The sequence below is a fragment of the Tenrec ecaudatus genome, assembly GCF_050624435.1.
Source record: "Tenrec ecaudatus isolate mTenEca1 chromosome 6 unlocalized genomic scaffold, mTenEca1.hap1 SUPER_6_unloc_2, whole genome shotgun sequence".
In the NCBI taxonomy this organism is placed as follows: domain Eukaryota; kingdom Metazoa; phylum Chordata; class Mammalia; order Afrosoricida; family Tenrecidae; genus Tenrec; species Tenrec ecaudatus.
The window spans coordinates 598,377-625,368 of NW_027457606.1; the positions used below are offsets into that span (position 1 = coordinate 598,377).

General features: G+C 43.9%; 1 protein-coding gene across 1 annotated transcript in view; it reads left to right on the forward strand.

Moving 5' to 3' along the window:
- The window catches only part of LOC142435896 (thyrotropin-releasing hormone-degrading ectoenzyme-like), a 477,641-nt gene extending 452,060 nt beyond the window's left edge, over window positions 1-25,581 (forward strand). Inside the window, exon 9 of the transcript XR_012781657.1 lies at window positions 25,523-25,581. The gene's annotated coding sequence lies outside the window, so the exon portion shown is untranslated. The remainder of the gene's footprint in view (window positions 1-25,522) is intronic.
- Window positions 25,582-26,992: the final 1,411 nt, after the last annotated feature.

The window sequence follows — 26,992 nt, forward strand, 5'->3', positions numbered from 1 at the left end:
GGTTTTCCTGTTTCTTGGGCTATTCCTCCAACAGCTTCATGAGTCTGGAAGGGCCTCTAGTTTGCATCTGATTTATGGGCTGGAGTTGGACTGGGGTTTCTTGTTGTGTGAACTTCTTAATGTAAAATTCTTTATTGATATGAATTTCCTTCTTCTACATGTATCAATATCACTGGTTTGTTTCTCTAGAAACCCCAGCCGACCACAGATATAATATAGGCTGTATTTGGGCTCTTTTGCGTCTTACTTTAATTTTCTTCAGGTTTGACTTGAACTTGCATATTAGTAATTGATAGTCTGTTACATAGTTAACCCCTGGTCTTATTTTGTCTCAATGATATTGAGCTTCTCTATCATGTCTTCCCACAGATTTAGTCAATTCCATTCCTGTGTGTTCCACATGTATATATGCCGCTCCTGTTGTTGAATAAAGATGTTTGCAATGAGGAAGTTGTTGCTCTAGCAGAATTCTTTCATGCAGTCTTCAGCTTCATTTCGATCCCCAAAGCCATAGTTTCTAATTACTCTTCCTTCCTTTTTGTTTCCATGTGTGCATTCCAATTGTCAACAATTATTAATGCATTTTCAGTACATGTGTGATCAATTTCAGACTAAAGAAGTTGGTACAATTCTTCATTGGCTTTAGTGGTTTGTAAGAAAATTTGAATAATGGTTCTATTAACTGGCCTTCCTTGTGTATGAAGATAGATATTATTCTGTCACAGGCAGCATTGCACTTCAAGATAGATCTAGAAATGCTCTTTTTGAGGATGAAAGAGACATTCTTTTGAATTTGTCATTGTCAGCGTAGTCATTCTTATCATTTTAAGATTCAAAGGGACTATTTCAACTCACCAATGCCTAGGATATTGATCTTTATAGGTCAGATTCCGTTTTTTATGATTTCCAATTTTCTTAGATTCTTATTTTGCACGTTTCATGTTCTGATTATTAATGAATGGTTGCAATGATTTTTCTCATTTTGAATTATAATCCATCAGCAAATGAAGGTGCCAGAAGCTTTAGTACACTTTGTTGCTAGATGCCTTCATGTCAGTTCTGTCTCATAATAATGCCTACACAACAGAATGAAACATTGCCTGGTCCTGCCCCATACTCAAAATTTTTGTTATGTTTGAGCCCATTGTTGTAGGAATTGTCTCGATCCATTTGATCGGGTGTCTTCCTCTTTTTGCAACCCCTCCACTGTAATGTGTATGATGTCCTCCAGGGACTGGTCTGTCCTGATAATATCTGCAAAGTACAGGAGATGAAGTCTCGCCACCCTATCTGCCAAGGAACATTTAGCTGCACTTCTTCTCAGACAGATTTGTTTGTTCTTCTCTCCACCCATGGTACTTTCAGTATTTTTTTGTCAGTACCTTAATTCAAATGCACCAGTTCTCCTTCAGTCGTTCTCATTCAATGTTCAAATTTCACATGCATAAGATGTGGCGGAAAATACCATGCCTTGGGCCAGGCGCAACTTAATCCTACGTGAAATTCTTGATCTTCAGTACTTTAAAGTGGTTATGTGCAGTAGATTTGCCTAATGCAATATGGTATTTGGTTTCTTGATTGTTGTTTCCATGAGCATTAGTTGTGTATCTAAGCAAGACGAAATCCTTGATAACTTCAATATTTTCTCCATTTATTATGATGTTATCTCCAGCTCCTGTTGTGAGGTTTTGAGTTATCATTAAGGTGGACTCTACTTTGAGGAAGCTCTCTTTCTCGGTGATATTTTGATTGTTTTGCAATCTGAGGGGCTCATTTTCTGGCATTATATCAGACAATATTTTACTGCTATGCATAAAGTTTTCAATGGTGAATCCCTCAGAAGTGGACTGATTGTTTTGTCGTCCTGTCAGTTCTTAGTCTGGAAGCTGTGTTGAAATCTGTTCACCGTGGGTGATCCTGCCTTGTATTTGAAGTACTAGTGAACTAACTCCCAGCATCACAGCAAAGCACAAGCTACCACAGTGCAGCAAATTGACAGATGGGGCTCGGGAGGGGAGTTGTCATTGTTAGACACTGTTAATTTGGCTCTAACTCATAGCACCCACAGCCTGTTTCCTCACAGTTAATGTTGGAGACCGTTTTTGCAGCCAGTATTTCAATTCATCCCATTGAGAACCTTCTTCTTTTTTTCACCACTCCACTTTACCAAGTATGATATCCTTCTCTAGGGACTATGCTCAGCTGTTAACATGTCCAAAGTATGTGATATGGAGTCTTGCCATTCTCACGTCTAGGAAGCATTCTGGCTCTACTTCCGCCAAGAAAAATATGTTCCTTCTTCTGAAAGTCCATGGAATATTCAGTATTCTTCACCAGCATCATAATTCAAAGACATCAACTTTTGTTTTATCTTTCATAATTATTGTCCATTTTCAAGTACATATGAGGTGATTGAAAATGCCATAGTATGATAGTTATATAATTTTATGTCAGTTTGAAGATATGTAAAAGTGTAAGGTTGGTATCCAATCTGTCAATCACACCATAGCCTGATGGTGCCTCTTTGTGGCCATGGACTTCTCATAAGGAGGGCCCTGGGAACCTCCCCTTCTTTTTGCATTCACCTGACTGCTTCCTGCCCACGTTGAGAGCTGCCAGAGTCTTGCCATGCTTCCATCGACCTTGGGTCCACACGACATTGCAATCACTGGCCTTTGACATCCCTGCATTCTGCATCATTGCATGTAACTGTGTAAGTTGGAAAGGAACTTATGGGCTAGTGTTGGACTTATGGACTTGAGTTGGACTGGCCTGGGATATTTCCTTGAAATAGAAATACTACAGTGACTTCTTGATAGAAAACTATTTATTGCACATATATGAGTGGCAATTGATTTGTGTCTCTAGTAAGCCTGGCTTACATCCAGTTCACTGCCATCAAGCTGATTCCAACCCTTAGCAACTCTATAGGACAGGGGAGAGATATCCCTGTGGGTTTCCAGTACTGGAACTTTGTATGGGAGCAGAACTTTTGATCTTGTGTTGAGCAACCCAACTGGGTTGGTTCTGACGCATTATGTTTGTAACCACTATACCACTAGGGCTCAGCTGTGCCTTATTCCTCAAAGTGACATCTTTTAACACTGGAAATTGGTCTTCAGCAAGATCTACCAGTGTACTCGGTCATATGACTTATTTTCTTTTTACACTGTTTTGATTGTGATGTGAGGGAAAATCTACAGAGTATATTGATTTTCCTTACAATTCATGCAATGGTTTATGATATTGATTGCAATACCTACAATGCAATACTACTTTTTCTATTCCCTCCCTTTTTTTGCCGTTTCCATTGGTCTTTCGCTCCCATTCCTTCCTGCCTTCTGAGTAACTCCCTGACAAATGCTGGGCTCTGAATTGTACATCGTTGACAGTATAGGTCTCCTATTTGGGGGCTGAAAGTTGAGCCATGGAGGTGAGGTCATATCCTAATGTTAGTCTTCTTATTTTGAGTTCTACATTTTCCCCAGTTGATCCAGGGCCTACTACTGTGAGCACTTTCAGAGCAATCTGCAGTGAGAACCCTATGCTATCTTGGTCTTCTGGACTCAGCGCTGTGGAGCCTGGGCTTCATGTGGTCAGTGAATCCCTTTCATCTTCTTTTGATGCTATCTGTGTAATTCTGTATTTTGAATCTCTTCAATTTTTTCAGCTAGTGAAATGCACATGCTTTTCATTTTTGCTGTCCTAATTCCAGGTCTTTGCACCTTTTAATATAATTCTTTATTCCATCTTTTTGAATTCCCCTTTGAAATTTTATGTTCAGCTTCTTTATTCAGCGTCTTTACTTCATCAACTATTTCTATATTTCTCTCTCTCTTTTTCGTACTTCATCATTTCTTTCATTGGCTTCAGCTACTCCACATTCAAGGTGACATCCGTTTTGTCTTTTCTTTAGTTTCTATCTTTTTAATTATCTTTGAATTTCTTTATTTATGATGTTCTTGATATTATTGCAGAACTCGTATCATCTCAGGTGATTTGTGTTCAATGTGTCAACTTTCTTCTTGAAGTATCCTCTAATTTAGATGAGATGTACTCAAATTCATACTTTGACTCTTGGGGACTTGTTTTAATTTTATTTGAATTCGAGTTGAATTTGCCATTGATGGTTTTTTCCACAGTTGGTCTCCAGTCTCGTGACTAATGATATTAAACTTCTTTATACCGTAAATACTTGAGTATAAGCCTAGTTTTTTTCAGCACATTTTTTATGCTGAAAAAGCACCCCAGCTTTGGGGGGTAATATTAGTTGCCTTGGGTTATACTCGAGTATGTATAGTAGTTTATTTCAACAGATATAGTTGATTTAATTCCTGTGTATTTCTATCCAATATACATGATCCATGTCTATGGTTACTGTTTACATCCCTGAAAAATAAATCTTCAATCAATAAGCCACCCTTATTGGAAAATTCTATCATGAGATCTCCCATGTGGCTTCCATCCCCATGGCCATATTTTCTAACTAGTGATCCTCCTCCTTAGTTTCCAAATTTTGCATTCAAGTCATCAGTAATCTTGATTGCATGTTTCATCAATTTCAGACTGAAAAGGTTGGTAAAAATCCTCAATGGCTTTATTGTTAGCATTAGTGGTTGGTGTGTCAATTTGAATAATAACTTTATTAATTATTCATCCTTGTAGGTGTAATATATCCTACACCTAACAATGGTGAACATTGGAATCGATGTTGAAACATTCTCTTTTTTAACATGAAAGTCATCCATTCCTTTCAAATTTGTTACTCTGGTATGTAAACCATATTATTGTGACATTCAAAATGGCCAATACCAGTCTATTTCAGTTCAATAACACCTAGAGTGTTTGAGCTTTATGTGTTCCATTTTTTCATGGCTTCCAATTTTTCTAGATCCATATTTCATGCATCCCATCTTCTTGTTAGTGGTTATTGCAGTACTGCTGTTTCTTCTCATTTTGAGTCATTGCCACATCAACAAATATAGGTCCTGAAAACTTTATATCACTAAGGTCAACTCTACTTTGAGGAGACAGCTCTTCCCCAATTATATTTTGAGTGTCTTCCAACTTGAGGGGTTCATCATCCTGCACTATATGAAACAATATTCCACTGCTATCAATGTGCTCCACAAACACCACTATTTTTTTCAGGTGTAGATTGGCAGGTTATTCTTTCTAGTCTATTTAGCTTGTAAGCTTTTCTGAAAATTTTCCACCACAGGTAACTATGCTTGTGTTTGAAATACCAGTGGTATATCTCACAGGATCATGGTGACTTTCAAGTTATGATAGTTCAAGAACCTGACATGTCTGACAACTTGGCATGCTAGCCTAATTCCGAATGGCCAGCATATCTCTCTTCTTGCTTTCTCTAGTTTCTGTAGACCACTGTACCTAAGCATGCATGGCTTAGGAGGTTGTGGAGTTAATTCTTGCTTCCTGGAGTAACCCTTAACCAATAACCCATAGGAGTTGTTGGACAAATAGCCACACTCCCTCACATTCTGGGCAGAATAACTAGTAGATTTTCTACAGTGTCTCCAGTAAGATTAACCTCCAGTTGCTCACAATTTTAAATTGTTTCATAATGTACTTTTCATTGGCTGCCTTCTTTCCCTTTTCTGTTTCCCATTTCCTTATTGATATCTCCCCCAAAAATGGCTTAATTAAAACCTTTGTCTCAGGATCTAATCCTATGGGGAACCAAAACTCAATCACACAAGACATTTGTCAAATCATGGACTTAGTGGTTATATCTATTATATGTGTAGGTCATGGAAGAGGAGGATTCATACCATCACTTTGAATAGTCATTCGGAGTGCCAACTGGGTCCCCAGTATAAATCCTGGACATCAAAACTCACTGTTTCCTGTATCACAACACTTCCTTTTAGACTTCTGTCGTTCAAAAAACTCAACCAATAGCTTGCTGTCTCACTTCAAATTTTGTAGTGTGCAAATATGGCTATGTTTTCATTGTGTGTTTAGCCCTGGACAAATCAGCTTTGACCAGGAAGGTGAAGTCATGTGGAAAAACAAACCAAAAACACTAGCAGCTGTGTGTTGTGGAAGAAAACGCTGTGGATGAAGTGCAATTTTTAGGGAACAGAGACCAGCAAGATAAACCAATAAGTGCCCACTGTTCTGATGTTAAGGAGAACGCTGGTGAGGCAGTAATTAAGCACTTAAGGGCTAATCAATCAGCAGTTCAAACCCACCATCTTCCCCAAGGAAGAGTTACGATGTGGAAGTCTGACCCCCTTAAGATTTACATTTATTACCACTACCAACTGATCTGAGAGGGATAGCATTAGGGAATCCTGGATAGCATTCCAAACGAGCTCTAATTGCAGAGTGGACTCCTCATTGAGCTCCTAACCACAAAGTAAGTGGTACTACCCTATCAGTTGCTCCATGTGAGAAATATGAGTTTGTCTGCTCTGGTAAAGATTTAAGCCTTGGAAAATCAAAGGGTGAAGTTCTATTCTATCTTGTAGGGTCTCTATGTGTCAGCTTCAACACAATGATAATGAGATTGCTTTGGAATTTTGGGATAGAATAGGAGAAATATGTGCAGCAAAGTTTAAACTTATTTTAAAAGTTCAGGGGTATTGCTCAGAGAGTGGTTCTTTGAACCCACAAGACTGTTGTCCTTAGGCACCTTCAGATCTGGAACTGAACTCACTCCCTTGGCTCAATCTTCAGCCAAACAATAGGTAGATCTATAAGGTAAAAAGTAACACTAATCAACTATTTGAATCAAAAGGATATAATTTATTCAAAGATAAAGTTCAGAACGGTCAGGAAAGAAGGTGGAATGGAAACAGGAAATACAAGGAGGAAGTGCGATAAGTGATATTACGTTGAGCAGATTGCAGTCATTATCATGAAGCAAAATATGTGTGAACTGTCAAATGGAAAACGGATGTATTCTGTAAACCTTCACCCAACTCACAATAAAGAGATTTTTTTTCAGCCTTGGAAACCCATGAGGCAATACTATTCTGTCCTATAGGGTACTCATGAGTTTAAATCAACTCAGTGGCAATGGGATATTGAAGCTGATGCTTTCTGCCGATTCTAAAAAATAGGGTTATTAGCAATTATTGTGGAAATAGCATGAATGAGACTATGTAAATGTGGTTGGTTACAGATAAATTCTTGTAAATGTTAAAGGATAAGTGATTGAGGATGGACTTACCCAAAAAGAGAAAATTATTGCAAGATTTTGTTCAAGGGATAAAATAAAAATAGGCTTCCTGTGGATAAGACTTAAGCCTATAGATATGGAATTTAAGGAACTGGTATTCCATGATGGTCACCTTCCCGACACAATCACTCAAGACAAAAGGTGGGTGTATAAACAAATGAGGTGAAGAAAGCTTATGGAGCCTATCTATCAAAAGATAAAGAGTCTAGGGTTTTAAAGACTAGAAGGTTAACAAGTGGCCATCTAACTCAGAACCAATAAAGTGCACATGAAAGAAGCACACCAGCCTGTGTGATCACAAGATGTAGAAGGGATCAGGGTTCAGGCATCAAAGAACAAAAAAATCATATAATTTTGAATGAGGGTGGGGGGTACAGTTAGGGGATCCAAGATCTATCTGTAGTCAACTGGACAACCCCTTACAGAAGGGTCGCTGGGAGGAGATGAGCCAGTCAGGATGCAGTGTAGCAACGATGAAACATATAACTTTCCTCTCGTTCCTAAATTCTACCGCGCCCACTATCATGATCCCAATTCTACCTTACAAACCTGGCTAGACCAGAGAATATACACTGGTCCATATAGGAACTGGAAACACAGGGAAACCAGGACAGATGACCCCTTCAGGACCAGTGCTGAGAGTAGCAATAACAGGAGGATGGAGGAAAGGTGGGGTAGAAAGAGGGATCTGATTACAAGGATCTACATATAACCTCCTCCATGAGGGAGTGACAACAAAAAAGTGGGTGAAGGTAGATGTCAGACAGTGTAAGATAGGACAGAATAATAATTTATAAATTATCAAGGGTCCATGAGGGGGAAGGGGGAAGGAGGGGAAATGAGGAGCTAATACCAAGGGCTCAAGTAGAAAGCAAATGTTTTGAGAATGATGATGGCAACAAATGTACACAGTGGATGTATGTATAGATTGTGATAAGAGTTGTAGGAGCCCCCAATAAAATGATTCTTTATAAAAACCTCAAAGAGCAAAACACACTATGGTTTATTGTACATCAATGATACTTCAATAAAATTACATAAAAGAGGGGAAAAAGAAATGGTATTTAAGGTAAAGAAAGTATTCCCTTTGAAGACCATATTGCAAATATATATTTAGGCAGGCAATTAGATAAAGATATTTTAAGTCTGGGCTTCTATACCTGCCATCTGTCTGTTATGAAAAGTATAATTAACAACTAGAATCTCTCATACAAAATCAACTCAATATGGTCTTTCTGGTCTGACCTCCATAGTGTTCTACTCTGCTTTGATGGAGCTCATCATATCATGACTCTATAACAAGATTGAGCAGTTATTTGCATTCTTATGTGGAAGGTAAATCTGTTTGGCCATTCTGTTAGACTAGTTCATTTTCTTTCCTACCATCCCATCTGCCATTTTAATTCAAAACAAGGAGAAAAGCATGTATGTGGGAAGGAGAAGATTTTGGTGTGGAAGAAATTCTCTTCTAGACTGCAAGGTAAGTATTTACCCCTCTAGCCCTGTTGGAGGAGGGTAAAACGAAGAGAGACAAGGCAAAGAGAACAACATAGTTAGTTTCATGCCTCCTTACTTGACCTGGGGATTGAGGGGAATATCAGTGACTATGGACCTGTTGTGCTCCCCATTTGGAAGCATGAAGAATAGAGGCTGCCAGGCAGAGCAGCCCTATGGGAAGTCACTGAAGACAAACATATAGAGAGTGCCATCAAGTCTACTGTGATCCATGGAGACCTTATATGAAATGGAATGGAGTGCTGTCTGATCTTGCACCATTGTCACACATTCCTGAATGTTGAAGTCCATTGTTGCAGCGATTAGGTCAATCTGCCTCAATAAGGATCTTCCATGTCCCTCAATTTCATCAAATATGATGTCTTCCTCTAGCAATTGTCCACTGATAGTGTGTCCAAAACACATTAGTCAGTCAGTGTTCTCTTGTGATCCATAAGGTTTTCTTTCAGTAATTTTTGGAAGAGGACTGTCAGGCCCCTCTTCCTTGTCTGTCTTAGTCTAGAAGCTTCACTGAAACCTGTCCACCATGGGCAATCCTGCTGGTATTTGAAATCCTGGGAACAGAGCTTCCAACATCATAACAATACACAAACCATTATAGTACAACCAACTGACAGATGAGTGGAGGATATCTATCTATCTATCTATCTATCTATCTATCTATCTATCTATCTATCTATGGAGAGATAGAGAAAAACTGGCAATGCAGTCTGATTAGGCAATATTCTGATGATCTGCTGCTAACAGAAAGTATCCCCACAAATAACATCTTAAAGTAATGATAATATCAATTTTGCTCACAAATCTGCAATCTGGGCAGAGCTCAGTGAGGACACTAGTTTTGACTTCATCAAGCATTAGCTGGGGTAGCTCAAAGGACAGAGGCTGCAGCTCTCTTAAGACTCACTCCCTCACACGACTGATACTTCTATTTGTTGGAGCTCAAGAAGAACCCTATATGTGACATTTTCATTTGGCCTGGTCTTCCTTGCAAAATCCTGACAGGGTCCCAATGGTGAACAACCCAATACGACCAGGTGGAAGTCACAGAGCAACACTTCTGCCATAGTCAAAGGCCTGCCAAGATGCAAGGAAGAGGGAAAGCAGGCCCTGTTTCTGGAAAAGGGAACACAAACTCATCTTGTAACAAGAGAATGTGCGATGTGAAACATTAGGACAGTCATCTTTGAAGGACACAACCAGCCACGAGCCAAGATACAGATTTCTACGAAAGCGAAAGGGCAGGACTCAGACTTAAAGATAAAGCCACAGACTTCATAGGACAAGAGCAATGGGGAGACAAGCAAAGGAAAGCTCTAGAACGCAAGCCTAACATGGCTAAAGATAGGGACAATGTCAGGACTGAACTGGAAGCAAGCAGACACCTGTGCAAGGCAGAACCCGTGAAGTTGTGAGTGCCTTCAAAGCTAAGTCAAAGTACCTTGGGGCGTGAGAAGGGAAGGAGCAGGAGAAGAAATTAATGGGTAGGTTCATGGAATTTTTAAGTCTGGGGACAGAGCATCAGGAATAGCTGGGTTCTGGCACTCAGTTGATACCATCAGAGTTTGAACCTTTTCCTTTCAGTGCTGTTTCCTTTTGAGTTTCACGCAGGCTTCCTGATGACAGCTGTAGTTTTATCTAGAAGCTCAGGAATTCTATTAGAGAGAGGCTCATTCCCTTTCTAATCATTGGTGGTACTATCAGGTAAGCATTGGATTGCTAACTGCAAGGTTGGCAGTGCTACCCTACCAGCTACCTCATAGGGAAAAAGATGGAACTTTCTGCTCACATAAATATTTACAGTCTGAGAAACCCCACAGGGACCTTCTATGATTCAAAATGGACTCATTGGCAATGGGGCAATTGTTTCTGGGGCATTTTTTAGGGTTAGATATCATTAACCTAGCATGAGTCTCATACTGAGTCTGACCCAGTCCCTTTGGACAGAGGAAAGTCATGCCCTGACTAGCCAGGCCTGGAGCTGGCAGATTGGGTCAATGCCAGCAGAAGCATGGAGATGGAGCATGGTGGAAGAGTGATCCCAAAGATACAAGCCATGTGCTGTATGTGGAAGAAGGGCAAATGAATGCTGCATTAATTAACCAGTCATTGACAAAATGAGGTTGCATAACAAATGGCTCCAAAACCCAGCAGTTCAACAAACAGCCAAACCCCTTCCCTCCCACACACACAGTTCTTAAAATTCAGGATCAGGGAGATTAACTGGAACTTTGAACTTGGCACTTTGGAGCAGTAGAGATCTTGGTGTGACTGAAAGCCCAGAAGAAGCCTAATTTGGGGGAGGTGAGATAATAGGAATGGAGTTTTCATTGAGCATTTCTTGAGAGCCTTCAAGCAAAAGCGATTTTTCTATATTCATGTTTTAGAAGTAGATCTCTACCCATTGGGTAAAGCTTTGGGTATGGGATTGGTGTCAGTATGCAGGGAAAAAATAAATGGGCTTGTTATGGATTAGGAGCCTGTGGTAGTCACCTAATCTTGTGTCAAGTTAAGGATTAGGAGTGTAGGCGTGGAGTGTAGGCTGCCAATCTGGAGATAGTCAGTGAGATTTTTATGTGGGCATAGCCTTCTCCTGAGAACTCTGAGAAATCTGGTACTTCCTCCTTGGAGGTGGAAGACACCTCTCTCTCTCTCTCTCTCTCTCTGCTACTCCTTGGGAGACATTGCAGAAGGCAAGCCAAATGGATGCGACCAGACCTCTGAAGCCAAAGAAGCCTCAGAGAGATCGCTGCCAGCACTGAGATGCTTACAATGCCACTGGATCCACAAGACTTTCCACCCATTGGCCTGTGATTATCCTGCATTCAGCATCACTGCACATGTTTTATGGGTCTGAAAAGGAATTTATAGATTGGTATCAGACATATGGGCTAATATCAGACTTATGGATTTGATCTGCACTGGGCTGGGATGTTTGCTTAATGTACAATTACTGTTTGATATAAAACTATCTCTCTGGATTTATAAGGTAGAATTAGACCAGAACATGTACTCTGGTACAGACAGGAGCTGGAAACACAGGGAATCCACGACAGATGATCCCTTCAGGACCAGTGGTGAGAGTGGCAATACCAGGAGGGTGGAGGGAAGGTGGGGTAGAAAGGGTGAACCGATTACAAGAATCTACATAAAACCTCTGCCCTGGGGGATGGACAACAGAAAAGTGGGGGAAGTGAGATGTTTGACATGTAAGAGATGACAAAATAATTTGTACATTATCAAGGAATTATGAGGGAGGGAGGGGGAGGATGGAAGTGGGGAAATGAGGAGGTGATACCAAGGGCTCAAGTAGAAAGCAAATGTTTTGAGAATGATGAGGGCAACACATGTACAAATGTACTTGACACACAATGGGTGGATGGATGGATGGATGGATGGATGGATGGATGGATGGATGGATGGATGGATGGAATGACTGTGATAAGAGTTGTATGAGCCCCCAATAAAATTATCAAGGGTTCATAAGGAGGGGGGTGTGGGGAGGGAGGAGAAAAATGAGGAGCAGGTGCCAGGGGCTTATGTGGAGAGCAAATGTTTGACAATGATGAGGGCATTGAATGTATAAATGTGCTTTATAATGGATGAATTTGTGGATTGTGATAAGAGTTGTATGAATCCCTAATATAATGATTAAATAATAGGGAAATGATTTTTAAAAACCACCAACTCTCTGTCATACACATGAGTCTCCCTCGAGTTTTCTCTAGCATACCCAGACTAATACACAGATCGCCCCTGTCCTATAGGGCCGCTATGAGTTGGCATGGACTTGAGGGCAGTGGGTTTGTTAGGACTTTGGAGTTCAGCAGGCCTTTGTTGGTGTGTTTGAGTCCATTTTTGTAGCTGTTGTGTGCAGGTCAGTGGCTCATCTTCCAGCACTCTATAGGACCATATTTTGTTGTGACCCATAAGGCTTTCATTTGTTAATATTTGGAAGTAGATCACCAGGTCTTTCTTCCTAGTCTGCCTTAGGCTAGAGCAGTGGTTCTCAATCTGTGGGTTGTGACCCCTTTTGGGGTCCAGTGACCTTTTAACACGAGTCTCCCGATTCATGGCAGTAGCAAAATTACAGTTATGAAGTAGCAAGGAAAATGATTTTATGGTTGGGGGTCACCACAACATGAGGAATTATATTAAAGGAAGGTTGAGCACCACAGGGTTCGAGGTTCCACTGAAGCCTGCCCATCATTGCTGACCCTTCTGGGGATTGTCATATTGGCGGCACGGCTTCCTATTTCACAGCAACACTCTTGCTACCACTGCACCACGAACTGATAGACAGGTGGTGGACTGTTCTTAAAAGCCACCTGATTTACGATGCTTTGTTTTGACAGCCCTGGAAAATGGATACAGAATCTAGTTTCATAGTCAATGCAAGACACACCTTGGGGCAGTAGGGATGGCATGAAGTGAATAGATTCAAAGTATATTTTAGGGAGAGGAAGGATGACAGTTAATGCCTGGGGGCTGTGCAAGAAGGAAGGAAGCAGAGACGCCAATGATATTAAGTGCCTGAGTTAAGACAGGAATTTCCAGGGAAGCTGGTGGGTCATAACGGGAGAATTTCACACTCCCCGGGGACAGGGGGAGCATTGATTAGTTCATATGTCTACGCATCTTCTCAGACAATAGAGGCTTTGTCATCCTCAAATGAAGCATGCAGTTGGAGCTCAGAGTGGGAATGCAGTGCAAATGAGGACTGGGTTGGTTGAGATGGGTGGACCAGGGCCACTAGTCTATTCTGAGGAGCTTCAGCAAACCTGCCCAGTGTCTCTTGGAGAGTGGGCATGTCTCATGGCCACAGAGGGCCTTTTAATGTTTCACCTCCCACTGCAGCAGCGAGAGGCTCTATCAGCTCATCCTGGAAAGGAAACATACTACCTGCCATCAGGTTCATTTCTTCAAAAAGGATGGAAGAATACAAATGAAAGACTACAGTTTGAAGGGGTCTTAGGCAGACTATCAGGCTCATTAAAGCTTCATTTATTAAAACTTCATTATTCAGAGACATTCTCCCAGTAGGATGTATGCTGGGGTGGGGGTGGGCATGAGGAGGAAGGCTTGGAGCAGGGTAGGGGATCAACCCACACCACCAAAAAATACCTTCCCACGAAGCAATTCCAGTGGGCACAGATTAGATAGAAGTTTCATCCTCTGGTCACTTGATGTTTGTCCCTCTCTTTATCTGAATGCACTTTCCACATTGCTCAGATGAAGCATCAAATTTGTATTAAAATGCAAGTTAGGAAGCATCATCCCCAACCAACCCTGTTCATCAAAATGGTAGTGCTCTCTCCGGGTGGTGCTTGTTTGTCAACAAGCTGAAGCAGTTGAGCTGGGGCTCTGTGAGGCCCAGGAGCATGAGTTAATTAATATCCGACCCATAATGCCTTGCTGGGTTTATGCCAACAAAGCCCTGTCACTCCTTACCTTTGGATTTACTCACTCCTTGAAACAGGCATTTATTTACACACAGTTTGACCTCATGATGGTGTTCAGCAAATGTGGATCTTACTTATTTGCATTGTTCTGTGACAGTTGCAAAATTCGTTAGTGGCTCAGGGATCAATCCTCTGTGGACTTCCCCGAAGCTAGATGAAGCAAGCGGGTTCTCGCTGATTCATCCTCCCTCCTTAGCAATGCTTGCTAGTCAGGATAACATAGTGCTCATTAAAGAAACTGCCTGTATCAGTTTAAATTTGTGACCTGGGCGGGAGGGAGGGTCATGATCACAAGTGACAGAAACTGACACTTGACTAACTTAGGGAAAAAGGCCTAATGGTGGATAAATGGTGGGAAGACAAGAAAATGTGGCAAATGCCTGGGCAATCTCAGGGCTGTGAAGCAGGTACTGGCGAAACACTCCTCCTGAGGCCAAAGCGTGCCCTCTGTAGTACATTAAATCACATTCACACACACCCATTCATGTTCACATGGAACCTGAGGCTATGGCCTTACTTGGAGAGGAGGTATTGGCAGATGTGCTTAGTTAAGGATTTCAAGAGCTCCATCTTTCTGGGTTTAGATTTCAGATGGATGCTACATGCACTGATTGGTGTATTCTTATAAGAAGAGGACTGGGCACAAAGAGACCCCGTGTGAAGACACTGGCAGAGATTGGATCAGTGCATCTATAAGCCAAGAAATATCAAGGATTAGCAGCAGTGACCAGAAGCAGAGAGAGGCTACTTTGATTCTCCTTCAGAGCTCTCAGAAGGAATGAATCTTGCCCACACCTTAATTTTAACCCTTTGCCCTTCAGAAAAGTGAGAGAACAAATGCCTGCTGTTTAAGTCACTCGATTGGTAGCCATGTGTTACAGCTACCCAAAAGAACCATTATGGATTGATCTGTAGCCCCCTCAAAATATGTGAGAAATTGAACCTTGGTGGACATGATCCTGTTTGAAAAGAAGGGAGTTCTTTTGTAATATAAATGAAGTTGTATGGCCACTGGAGATCCCCTCATAGAGGGGTTTAGAAGAGGAGATGGGTGAGTCAGAGAGGCGATGCTGGGAGAGTGGAGGGTGAGTGGGTTGGAAAGGGGGAACTGATTATGAGGATCCACATGTGACCTCCTCCCTGGGAGATGGACAGCAGAGAAGGGGGGGAAGGGAGACTCGGGATAGGGCAAGATATGACAAAATAACAATGTATAAATTACCAAGGGTACATGAGCAAGGGGGTCAACCCGCCCCAGTCCTCAAAGTAATGTCTTGCTTTTCAACACTTTAAAGAGGTCTCGTGTAGCAGATTTGACTAGTGAAATGTATCATTTGTTCTCTTCTCTGCTGCTTCCATGAGAATTGATTGTGGATTCAAGCAAGACAAAATCCTTGACAATTTCGATCTTTCCTCCATTTATCATGATGTTATCAATAGGTCCAGTAGTGAGGGTCTGGGCTTTCTTTACAATGAGTCATAATCCAAACTGAAGGCTTTAATCCTTCATCTTCATCAGCAAGTGAATCAAGTCCTTCTCATTTTCAGCAAAATTGTGTCATCTGTATAATGCAGGTTGTTAATAAGCCTTCCTCCAACCTGATGCTCCATCAGGCACTGCCCCTTAATGAGTTTAGGTCATGAAGGGTAGTCCTCCATAGGCACATTGATTATTACCCTACCCCCCTCACATAATAAATTCAGAGAGAGAAAATTTCCCCAAAGCAATGGAAAGCTTACTAGAGAAGTGGAGGGTGCTCAAAGCCAAAGGTGACACAAACTGGAAATCAGTACTAGTTTTAAATACCTGCAGTCATCTAATAGTTCACTGCACTATCTAAGGAAAGGTGAGGAGAACTGGGGCAATTCCATTAAAAAAAGACAATGCAGGGTATGTAAGTCCGTCATTCCTCTGGAGAAGAAAAACACATATTTGGGTTGTAGAGCTTTGTTTGCTAATCAACCAAATGTAGTTTTAAGGCAGGGGTGTGTGTGCACGCGTGTGTGTGCGTGCGTGCATGTGTGTGTGTGTGTGTGTGTGTGTTGAAGGGAGGGGCTTGCCATTCTATTTCATAGCCAGGAGAAAGATGAGCCTCTTCCCATATGTTTTGCTCTGTGGCAAGTTACTGATCTACAAGGAACTTTTATTTGACAAGGACATTGCCGAGAAAAAAATGGGAAGCTTATGTTCATCTCTGCTGAGAGGTGGAGTCAAAGAGATGGGCTTTATGACAGACACCCTGATCGTGCAACCAAACTATGAAATGGCCTCATACATTCAACACACATTTGCTGCACCTCCCCAGTGTGCTGCCCACATATTACCAGGCAGAGTGTTTTATGGGCAGCATTTTAGAGTTAGGCAGACAGAGGGAGTGTCTTTGTGGGTGTTGCCTTTACCAGTCCTTGGATTGTTCTGGGACAGGCATGTCTTTTTCCTCTAAAGTAACTGATCGCGTGTAAAGAAGGAGTCTCCTCAGTAAGACGGGTTAAACCAAACCCAACCTATGACAATCATCTCAATTGGAACACATAGCGACCCTATACAAATACCCGTAGGGTTTCCAAGTTTGTAACTCTTTTGGGGGGCCAACTACCATGTCCTTCTCTTTCAGAACCACTACAGTGTTGACCGTTGTGTTAGCAGCTGAATGCTTAATCACTGTGCCCATTTTGTTTGCTGAGCCGCCCTCAAAACACTGAACAGGTTTTCTGGGTACCAAGTGTGTCCACTTCTATGTCTGACATAGGGTGTTTGCTGAGCCGCCCTCAAAACACAGAACAGGTTTTCTGGGTACCAAGTATGTCCACTTCTATATCTGGCATAGGGTGTTTTCTCCAAGTTGATAGGAGGTGCAAATCAGTTACTAGGGTTTTGGCAGAGTCAGTATGGAAACTGGGAGGGTGTGTGAAATTTGAACCAGAGTAGAACAATTCCAAGACACTTCCTAGGGATTCCTGGCATATAATATGCAAATGATAGTCAAGATATATAACTGTGTCTCTGTTCTTGGTTCTGTCAGTACCTGGTGTGGCCACAAAGGAGAAACCTGTTCTCCTGCTATTTTGAGCATCTAGTGTGAATGACAGGAGATAAGTCACATGCTAATGAACCCTGGTGGTGTAGTAGTTAAGCACCATGGTGCCCGGCTATCAAAGGATATAGCGTCTGGGGTCTTAAAGGCTGGAAGATAAACAGGGGGCCATCTAGCTAAGAAACAACAAAGCCCACATGGAAAAAGCACACCAGCCTACCCCGACAAAGCGGGTGCATAAGCACATACGAGCATGTTTTCTTGATGTGCACTCACCCTTTACATACAACTCTCTTATACATATGTGTTTCTGTGGATTTGTTTCTCGAATGCACCCAGACTAACATAAGCTGCGTGGAACGCATTTAAGAAGCCTAGACAAGGGCAGGGCAGGATATTCGGAGGGACTGGATCCAGAATTAGAGAGGAAGGAGCCCTGGTGGCAAAACGGGCTGCTAGCTCCCTGTCCCAAGGGGGACAATGAGACTGCTGGCTCCCATGAAGATTTACAGTCTTGAAAACTCCATATAGGGTCACTGTGGTTGGAATCCACTGGACGGCAGTGACCTTTTGGGATTGAAGGTGGAAGCCACCAATGACTTCCTGCCATTCAGCCAAGGAGCCTCCGGAGAGTGTGTGAACTTCTGGAATGCAGTAAACAACCTCTGCACATCTGCTTTTTGTGCTGCCCAAGTCATGCCCTTGGCCTTTGCTTAAACATATTCATCCAGAAGTGAACCATCACATCTGCTCCCTTGGGAAGCTGGGGGCTGAGCTCTCTGGTTCCACTCTGTCAGCATTTCTGGTCCGGGTACCTCCCCTCTGCCCCGGCACAGGCAATGTGCTTTTGGAAGCAGTGCTCCCTGGGTAGTGGGTGTGATTTGCCTCCTCTGGCCTAACATGATGAATGCTGAGAGGGGGTGGATACTAGGGGGTTAAACTCCCTGAACTTTACCTAGCCCAGGGGAAAACTTATTATTTAAAGTAAGTTTTAGACAAAATCTTTAGAAAGATAAATTGTTAACTTTATGTACACAATCACTCCCCAACACACAGGCTCAACCTCATAGGCTGTGTATGACCTTGAGCAGGTGCTCAGTCACAATGGGTTTCTATCAGGATTGAGAGTTCAGCTCTCTCAACTCTCCAACTGGTTATTAGTACCATAGTCTCGTTTCTATTTATGTATTTACTTTGTTTTTAGAGGGAAAAGACTCCCAATTCAACTATATTTTATTAGGAACTCCTTTGCTAAGTTTTACACAAGAAAAACGCCCAAACCGCTGTTCTGGATGAAGGAGAGCATCCGCATGAGGCCACAATGGTGTCAGAAGGACCCACAGCCACAGTTACTTAAATAAAATGACACCCATTCTGTCCTGCTGACTCTGACTCATAGTGACTCTGTGTAGGGATCCTGAAGTTGCTACCTTTACAGGGAGCAATAACCTCATCTTTTTCCTGTGGAATGACTAGTGGCTTTAAACCAGCGACCTTGCTCTTAATAGTCCAACACTATCCAGCATTACCACCTGGGCTCCTGAAAACTTAAATAAGACATAGAAAACAAACAACTTTGTCACAAAATTGTGACTGAAGACAGATCAATTCATGGATTCAGGAGGGCCTGTGAGAGCATGAGCGGGACCTTCATTACGATGTGCACACTACCGTATATCGTTGAGTCTGGCCCGGGAAGTGGACGCAAGCACACTGCCTGAGGGACAAACTTTCCACTGCCAGTCAGCAGTAGGAAAGAACTCAATGGTGGCTGAATCTGTGGCCCCTCAAAATGGATGTAGGGTCTCCACATAGACTCTAACTGTGAGCCACAGCCTATTGCTCAAAATTTAAGCTCAAATACGACTTAAACGCCAAACATTCTGTTTCCTTAAAATAGGGTACTGCCAGGATCAGCTAGAAGTCTGCATGACCTATCAGATCTCAACGCCGATCTCAAATCACTTCACATGATCCATTCTACCAGTCATGTCAAGGACAACTAGAGGTCTGCATGAGCGAGCCCAAATCGCCTCCTCACTTACCCATTCCAGAGGCTGTGCCTGTATAACCTATCGACTAACACATTCCCATATGCCGTGGTTATGAAACCAACCATCATGCTGAAATAAGGACCAATCACGATGCAAGGGTCAGGGTCAATGGGAAAGCAAAATAGGGGCTGAGGGGAGCCAAGAGGGGTCCCTTCACTCAATCCCTAAACCTGATCTAATGTCACTAGACTGGGGTCTTCCTCACATCTCAAGGGCACCCGATTCATGATTGAAGTGAATTGTGCTTATTCAATCATTGTTCCGCTTGCTGTCCTGCTGTGCTGCATCCTCTTCTTGCTTTTTTGTGCATGGCTCCCTCTGTTGTGGTGACAAATGGCTCGAGAGGGATTTGACATAGGGAGAAAGCCCACCCACATCAACTGTCACCAGAAGCAGACACTAAGTCCATTTCTCTCACCTCACAGAACTATGCACACCAGACACTGGTAGGGCTGCCTGGGAGGGGAACACTTAGTGCAGTGGTTCTCAACCTGTGGGTTGCGACCCCTTTGGGAGTCATATGACCCTTTCACAGGGCTCACCCAATTCATAACTGTAGCAAAATTACAGTAATGAAGTAGCAAGAAAATCATTTAATGGTTGGGGGAGGGGGGCATCACCACAACAAGAGGACCTGTATTAGGAAGGTTGAGAACCACTGCCCGAGTGTGTTTAGGACTTTGCTGCCCTCAAGGTCATCAGACATTCTTGAAGGCAGAGCCACTGCAGGAAGCCCTTCTGGGAAATGCCCTGAAGACAGTTCTCAACCAAATCCACCCTCACCCTCCGAGATCCTAATCATAGGACGCATGGAAATGCTCCCTGCCACTTCGAAGGCTGTAAGTCCATGGGAGCAGAAAGCCTCCTCTTTCTCCCTTGGAGTGGTGGCTGGTGAGTTCAAACTGCTCACTTTCTGGCAAACATAACCCACAGACCAGCTCCCCCTGAGCTCAGTTTGGTTTGCCGCACAGCACACATTGTTTGGAACCTTCTGAAATAGCTATGCATATGTGCAGGTTGGGGGGATTTCGCACAAGATGCAGTTTTCCACCCTCTCTTGGCAAAAATAATTTTTGCAAAAGGCTTGTATTCTCTTCTGGATCTGAGTAGCAGCTACTCTCATGAAGTCATAGCACATACATTCATGCTACAGTCCTCCCAACTCCCTAATGTCTTACGCCGAGTCTGCTCCATGCTTTTCTGTGTCCTACATGGCAGCTGTAGGCACCCAAGGCATGGGCTCTGCAGCCTGGGTCCAAATATCTCCTTCCCACTTCCTCACTGTGTGGTCCTAGGCTCATGACTTTATCATCCTGTGCCACTGATTTTTCATTTGTAAAATGAGGCCAGAATAGAGTCCACACATAGGCTTGTTAAGTGGAATAATTGAATTATTATACACAAAAAGCTTAGAATGGTGCTTGGCATCTTGCAAATACTATTAGGTGGTTTAGCATAGGGACTGGGTCATCCATTACATATGCTCAGGTTCAAACTTCCGGCCAGGAAGGGGTGGTACACCTAGGTGGGCATTTCACCTGGATTGGCCCATCTGGGCCAGGTGAATTCAATCCAGCCATTGGGGTTGACCATGACCGTCAACCATGCCTCCCTATGGAGGAATTGAAAAGGCAGGATCTTGACCGCTCCGATGTCTCCCTTCGCCCACTTTTCTGTTGTCCGTCCCCCAGGGAGGAGGTCACATGTAGATACTTGTAATCAGTTCCCTCTTTCCAATCCACCCTCCCACAACCCTCTCAGTATCACCACTCACAAATTATCAAGGTTTCTTGATGGATGGGGTAGCGGGGAGGGAGGGGAAAAATGAGGACTTGATGCCAGGGGCTTAAGTGGAGAGCAAATGTTTTGAGAATAACGAGGGCAATAAATGTACAAATGTGCTTTACATAATTGATGTATATATGGATTGTGATAAGAGTTGTATGAGCCCCTAATAAAACGATTTTTTAAAAAAGAAAAAAGGCAGGATCCCGGAGCCCACTGAGTGACTTTCTCTCCAGCAGCTTCTAGGTAGGCTGTGCCCCGTGAGGGGCCCTGAGGTGCCTGTGTAAACCTGAAACTTCTTCTCTCAAAAAACTCACTTGGATCACAATCCAGGCTTCGAAGTGAATTCTTTCTCGCGCGAAGCCAAGGCCTGAGTATATCTCTCCCAGGAGAGATCTAACAATAGTATCTCTTATTATAGAATTAGGAGCCCAGGTGGTGTAGTGGACTGTGCATTAAGCTGCTAATCGCAAGGTCGGGGGTTTGAACTGACTAGCCCGTCCGTGGGAGAAATATGAGGTTGTCTATTTCTGTAAGGCAGTGGTTCTCAACCTTCATAATGCCCCCACCCTTTAATACATTTCATGTTGTGGACACCTGCAACCATAAAATTATTTTCATTGCTACTTCATAACTGTAATTTTGGTATTATTATGAATTGGTTGACCCCTGTGAAAGGGTTATTTGATCCCCAGAGGTGTCGCGACCCACAGGTTGAGAACCGCTACTGTAAGGATTTAAAGTCTCAAAACCCCAAAGGGGCAGTTCTTTGTCCTATTGGGCCGGTATGAGTGGGAGTCAATAAAATGGTAGTTAGGTTTTTTTCTGCATCAGTATCAGATTCTGGTGGCAATCTCAGTCATCCTGCATTGTGGTCTGGTTTGAACTCTGGTAGATCTGTGGGAAATGACTGCCCTGGTTTGAGGTGAGGGCCATGGTGCTTCAGTGGTAGATCTCTCATTGTCTTTCACCGGGAAGACCCGGGTTCGATTTGCAGCCAATGTGCCCCAGACTGTCAGTGAAAGTTTGTGTGTTGCTATGACACTGAGCAGGCTTCAGTGATGTTTCCAGACTGAAATAGAATAAGGACGAAAGACCTGATTATCTCCATTCACACATTGACCTATGGCCCGCCACGGTTGGCTTCCCCTCCCAGCCCTGGTGATAGCACAGACTGGCATAGTTTGCTCCGCTTCCCATGAGGTGCCCATGAGAAGCTGACTCGACAACCACGGTCAAGTACAACAGCTTGAACTCCTTTCTGGGTCTACAGAAACAAGAACAACCTTCTGAAATGAGGTCGCATTGCTATTTGGGACTGGGAGAATGCCTTTGTGACAAGGATTGTGCTCTGGATCCCAAAGGCGACTTTTAAACACAGCCACATAGCAACTCCGGAAAGTGGCATAGTAGAAGCCAGGTTTAAAAAAAAAAAAAGTTCTACTGACTTGCTCAAAGGAGGCCAGAAGGGATGGGGGTGGGATGGGGTGGGGTGGGAGACTCCTCTAAAAATGAACAAATTTGTTTCCTTACATATTTGTCATGTCTTTTGGTCCTGAAATATAGGGGGGGGGGAAGCAGACGAGAAGAGAAAACGGCGACTGACAGTCATCTTGTTGGTGTTCCCACAGCATCCCCTCCTTAGGCACTTGCTGCCATCTCATCCAACTCCACTCAGTATATTTTCACCCAGCAATGATGCAGAAATGTCTGTGTACTCCAGTTTTATTGTAGTCAGGCAGCGTTTACGGGTTTGACTTTCAACTCAGCATGGCAGGACGTCTAGAAGCAATTATAACCAGCACCTGCTCTGTCTGTGCGGTGGGCAGGCAGTGACGGATCCCCAGCTTCCGGAACACTTGTGCCCCCTCCCAGCTCAGGATAATGACGGTGACACTCGGCCTCCTTGTTGTCTGGGGGAGCTCTAGGAGCTCTCCTCTGAAACCTCATATTATTGGCATTTCTTTGAGTGAACACATCAAATTAGTGACTGTAAAGGAAGGTGTAGGAGATGATTATTGGTGACAAGACAAGCCTCAACCACCTCCAGAGAGCATGTCTCCTAAGTGCAAAGTAAGGAGAGGGAGGAAACAATTGACCACAAATGGAATAGGCTCTGAGTCTCGCCACACAATGTATGTGCGTGGTCATTTGGCACCAACATTATGACTGGAGGACGGATATGGTTTGTGCAGCCGTGATTGCCATCCAGAACGTGCCGTGCTATTGTGAAAAACGATTTTTTTATTCTGAGCAAATCTCTGCTTCCACTTGCTTTAATGCTTCGCCAGAGAGCCAGGGACTCTGGGAGGGGTGGGGACGCACAGGGCTGGGCTGACCTCAGGAACTCATGGGTAAAGGGCTTTTTCTCACTTGGAAGCAGGCTGGGTTCACAGCTGTTCTTTCTGGTAAAGCTTGTTTCTGAACCTTGCCACGTCTGAGTCCGAAGAGGGAAATGAAGGTGACAAATGCTGCGAGGAGCCCTGGACACATCTTGGCTATGGTCCTGCTTAAGTCTGTTTCATTTGAATCCCAGTTTTACCTTTCCTCCTTTCTGGGTTCCGAAGCATCAGATGGGTGCCAAACGCTTCCACAGACAACTAAAGCTGAACAAGGTGGAGGCAAATGAAGAGCAACGGGAGGTTGGTGTTTGGGAGACTGAATACTTGGGCTTCCTAGGCCAGTCCAGCTGGTGGTTAGAGCCCTGTTTCAGATTCCACTGAAATCTCCTAGTGTCCAAGGACCAAGTGGCTCCTAAGTCCAGAATTTCTGTTACATGTCTCACCAAGGAGAAGCTGGGCCAAAATGCATTGAAGAATAAAGCAGGAGCTTGGCTTGTGAATCCACTCTCTGATTCTGAAATTTCAAAGGCTCCGTGCACAGACACTTCAACACTGAAAGCACAGCAGGGAAAATCAAAGACTTGGGCTTCCTCCTTGCCCCTCTTTTAGGGCTTTTATGGTTTTCCAAGGCGCCTCCCAGAGCCGAGTGTTGTATAGGTCATGTTTAAAAATGTCGTAGTTCTGAGGGACTTGCTGTTCTGCTTTCTTTTGCAAGGAGACCCGGTTTCTTGTCATGTGGCCAAACACAGAGCACAGATGACTGTGGGCCCCCTCCCTTTCCCCTGACCTTTGCTCTCTTCTCTGGATACCCTACTGACCTGTTCTCCCTTACAAGATCTGAACTGCTCATACACTTCGTTAAATTCTCATCCTAGCGAGAAGCATCTGAGCATCTTATTAGAGCCTGTATGAGTTCTGTTCTGGATGCCTATTTGTGTAACTTCAGGTCTCTGGCATGGAAACGTCCCATGCCCACAGACCCACACAGGTAATATAAACTCCAACAGTAGTTTAAGGTTTAAGGTGGTCACAGGGAACACTGGGGCCCGTGTCTCCTGGTGAACCACACAGGCTGTCTAAAGGGGCTAGTTCCATCTCAATGTAGCCATGCAGGAATGTAGACCGGTTAGGTAGCAAGACAAGGGGTTGTTCCTCTCCATGCTTAGGGGGCCCCCTACGGGAGGTTGGAAGCCAATGCGGGCTAAGCCCAAGCCAGGAGAGCTTAATTGACGCCTCCCAGCTGAAAGCCCTTAAAAGGCTGGAATCTGGAGACCACCGCCCCTTCCCTTCAGCTGCTTCTCTGCCTTCCACTCAGCAGGGCTGGGTGTGCAGTGTGATGAGGGTGCCCGTGTTCAGTTTAGTGTAATGCCGGAACCTTCTTCTCTCATGTATATAAACCCACTCGGATTACCAACCAGGCTTTGGTGTGAATTTCTTTCCAGTGTGTAGCCAAGGACCGAGACATTTCCCACCCGAGAAACCTAACAGACCCAGACTTACAATAAACCCATATTTTTATTTATAAGGCAAGAGGTGACCAGGTCTAGACAATAATGGTGAAGAGGGCCCTGGGTTTGAGAAAGATTCTGAAGTAGAATCCATAACCCTTAGAAATGTATTGGCCTTAGGGGAGGGGCAAAGAGGGCTGGATTGAGAAAGTCTCTGGCATCCAGTTCTGACTTGACTTCTGGATCCTGAATCCTTCAGGGCCATGACCTTGCCCTCCAGCCAGACCTTCCAATAGCCATCTTCTCAGAGCCTTGTTAAGTTCTCATAATACATTACACCTGCCATCCTGTGAGCAGCTACCAAACCCAGGCACTTTTTTCAAAGACAAGCTCGCTCTCTCTACCCCTAAGAGCAAGTAGTTTGGGGATGATGGATATGAGATACCACAGAAGACAAATCTGTTATCTTCCATGGTGCACAAAACATGCTGTCACAACCAGGACTCGTGACAATCCCTCAGTTTCCTAAATTGCTTCACTGCTACTTTTTAATTAAGCCTCATTAGATTGTCATAAATTGATAAGAGGGATGACCCTGAACTAGATGCATAAATTAAAGCTTTCCTCATCCTGTGCTTTTATATGAATGTGTTAATTATTTTTGTCATTAGGGAGAATAATGGAGGGATGGAGCAATACCAAACGGAGTTTGACAAAGTGTTGGTGTTTGCTGCGGCAAATGTGGTGCGTGTCAGTGTCAGATACAATCCGTCACCCAGTGAGTCTGCAATTAACACCAAGGGACAAAGGTAGGATTCCCTGTAATAAATAGCCTTCCTCCCAGATGCTAATGGGGACCCAGCAGGACCCACTGTTGTGTTGTCGCAGTTGTACACGGGCCCTTAGAGGAGACAGAGCTGGTGTTTGAAACGAGTCTTGTTTGCCCCCAGTTGGAGCTCATCCACCCCAGGACAGTCCTATCCACTGCCAGGGACTCGCAGCTCCCCCTCCACAGTATGCAGCTAGCTCTCCAGCTCCCAGATGCTCCCCCGTATGCAGGGCCTGGGGCAGGACGTGGGGTGAGCAGTGGGCACTGGGCAACCTGGGGTCCCATCCAACCTGGCCCAGGGCGTGCACAGTCCCACCTTGCAGGCCTCCTGGAGCGTGGTCTCTTTCCTCTTACAGTTGGCCCTCAGCTCGCCCCAGAGCTGCTGCAGTTCCTGTAGCCTCGCCTAGAAGGTCTCTGAGGCCCAGTGGCCCCCCTGTAGGCCCCTCTGTCCCTCCTCCAGCCACAGTGGGCACACAGACCTCCTCCAGCCACCAGCCTTGTGGGTGTTGGTTTTGGCACTAGCTTGTAAGCTTCGTTCCCCCTCTATGTAATGGGCACAACAATGGATTTTTTTATTTCAAGGAGAGAAACCATATACAGTCCTGAGTGGGGTCCATCTTTTGTAGATGGGAATAGAGACACTTAAAAAAGAAGGGAAAAAAAAGGATTGACCTCCAGTCACTTCACCGGCAGGGACAAATGCTCTGGTCTCACTGTGTCCCCTAAAAACATCATGTCAAAACGTTTTCTTTTAAATTATGGACATCACTGCATTATAGTTACGACAGCCAAAGGTGGAAGCCGCCTTTGAGTCCGTGGACAGATGGATGGACCAAGTCAGTGAGTTCAAGTTCTAGAACGGAGTGGTGTCCTTTCATTAAAATAGGGGGATAAATGTCAGGTCACAAATGAACCTTGAAAAGACATGCTGGGAATGAAATAAATAAAATTCCCAACTCACTGCCATCCAGTCAACTCTGACTCATGGTAACCCTAATGGGCAGAGTGGAACTGCCCCCACGGGTTCCGGGGATGGTAACTCTTTTACAGACATAGAAAGCTTCATCTTTCTCGCAAGGCGCAGCTGGTGGACTTGCACTGCCGGTCTTGCAGATCACAGTCCAATTCGTAACCACTACGCCAGCAGGGCTGCTGGTAATGACATAAGCCAGACACAAAAGAACAGGTGTAGGACCGAGCCAAGTAGAGAAAGGGTGAGCACAGGCAAAGGCACAGAGGCAGGCAGATCGGAGATATACGGGTTCACGGTGGCACCCTTGGGCGGGTTAGTGCCCTGTGACCCCGCTACCCA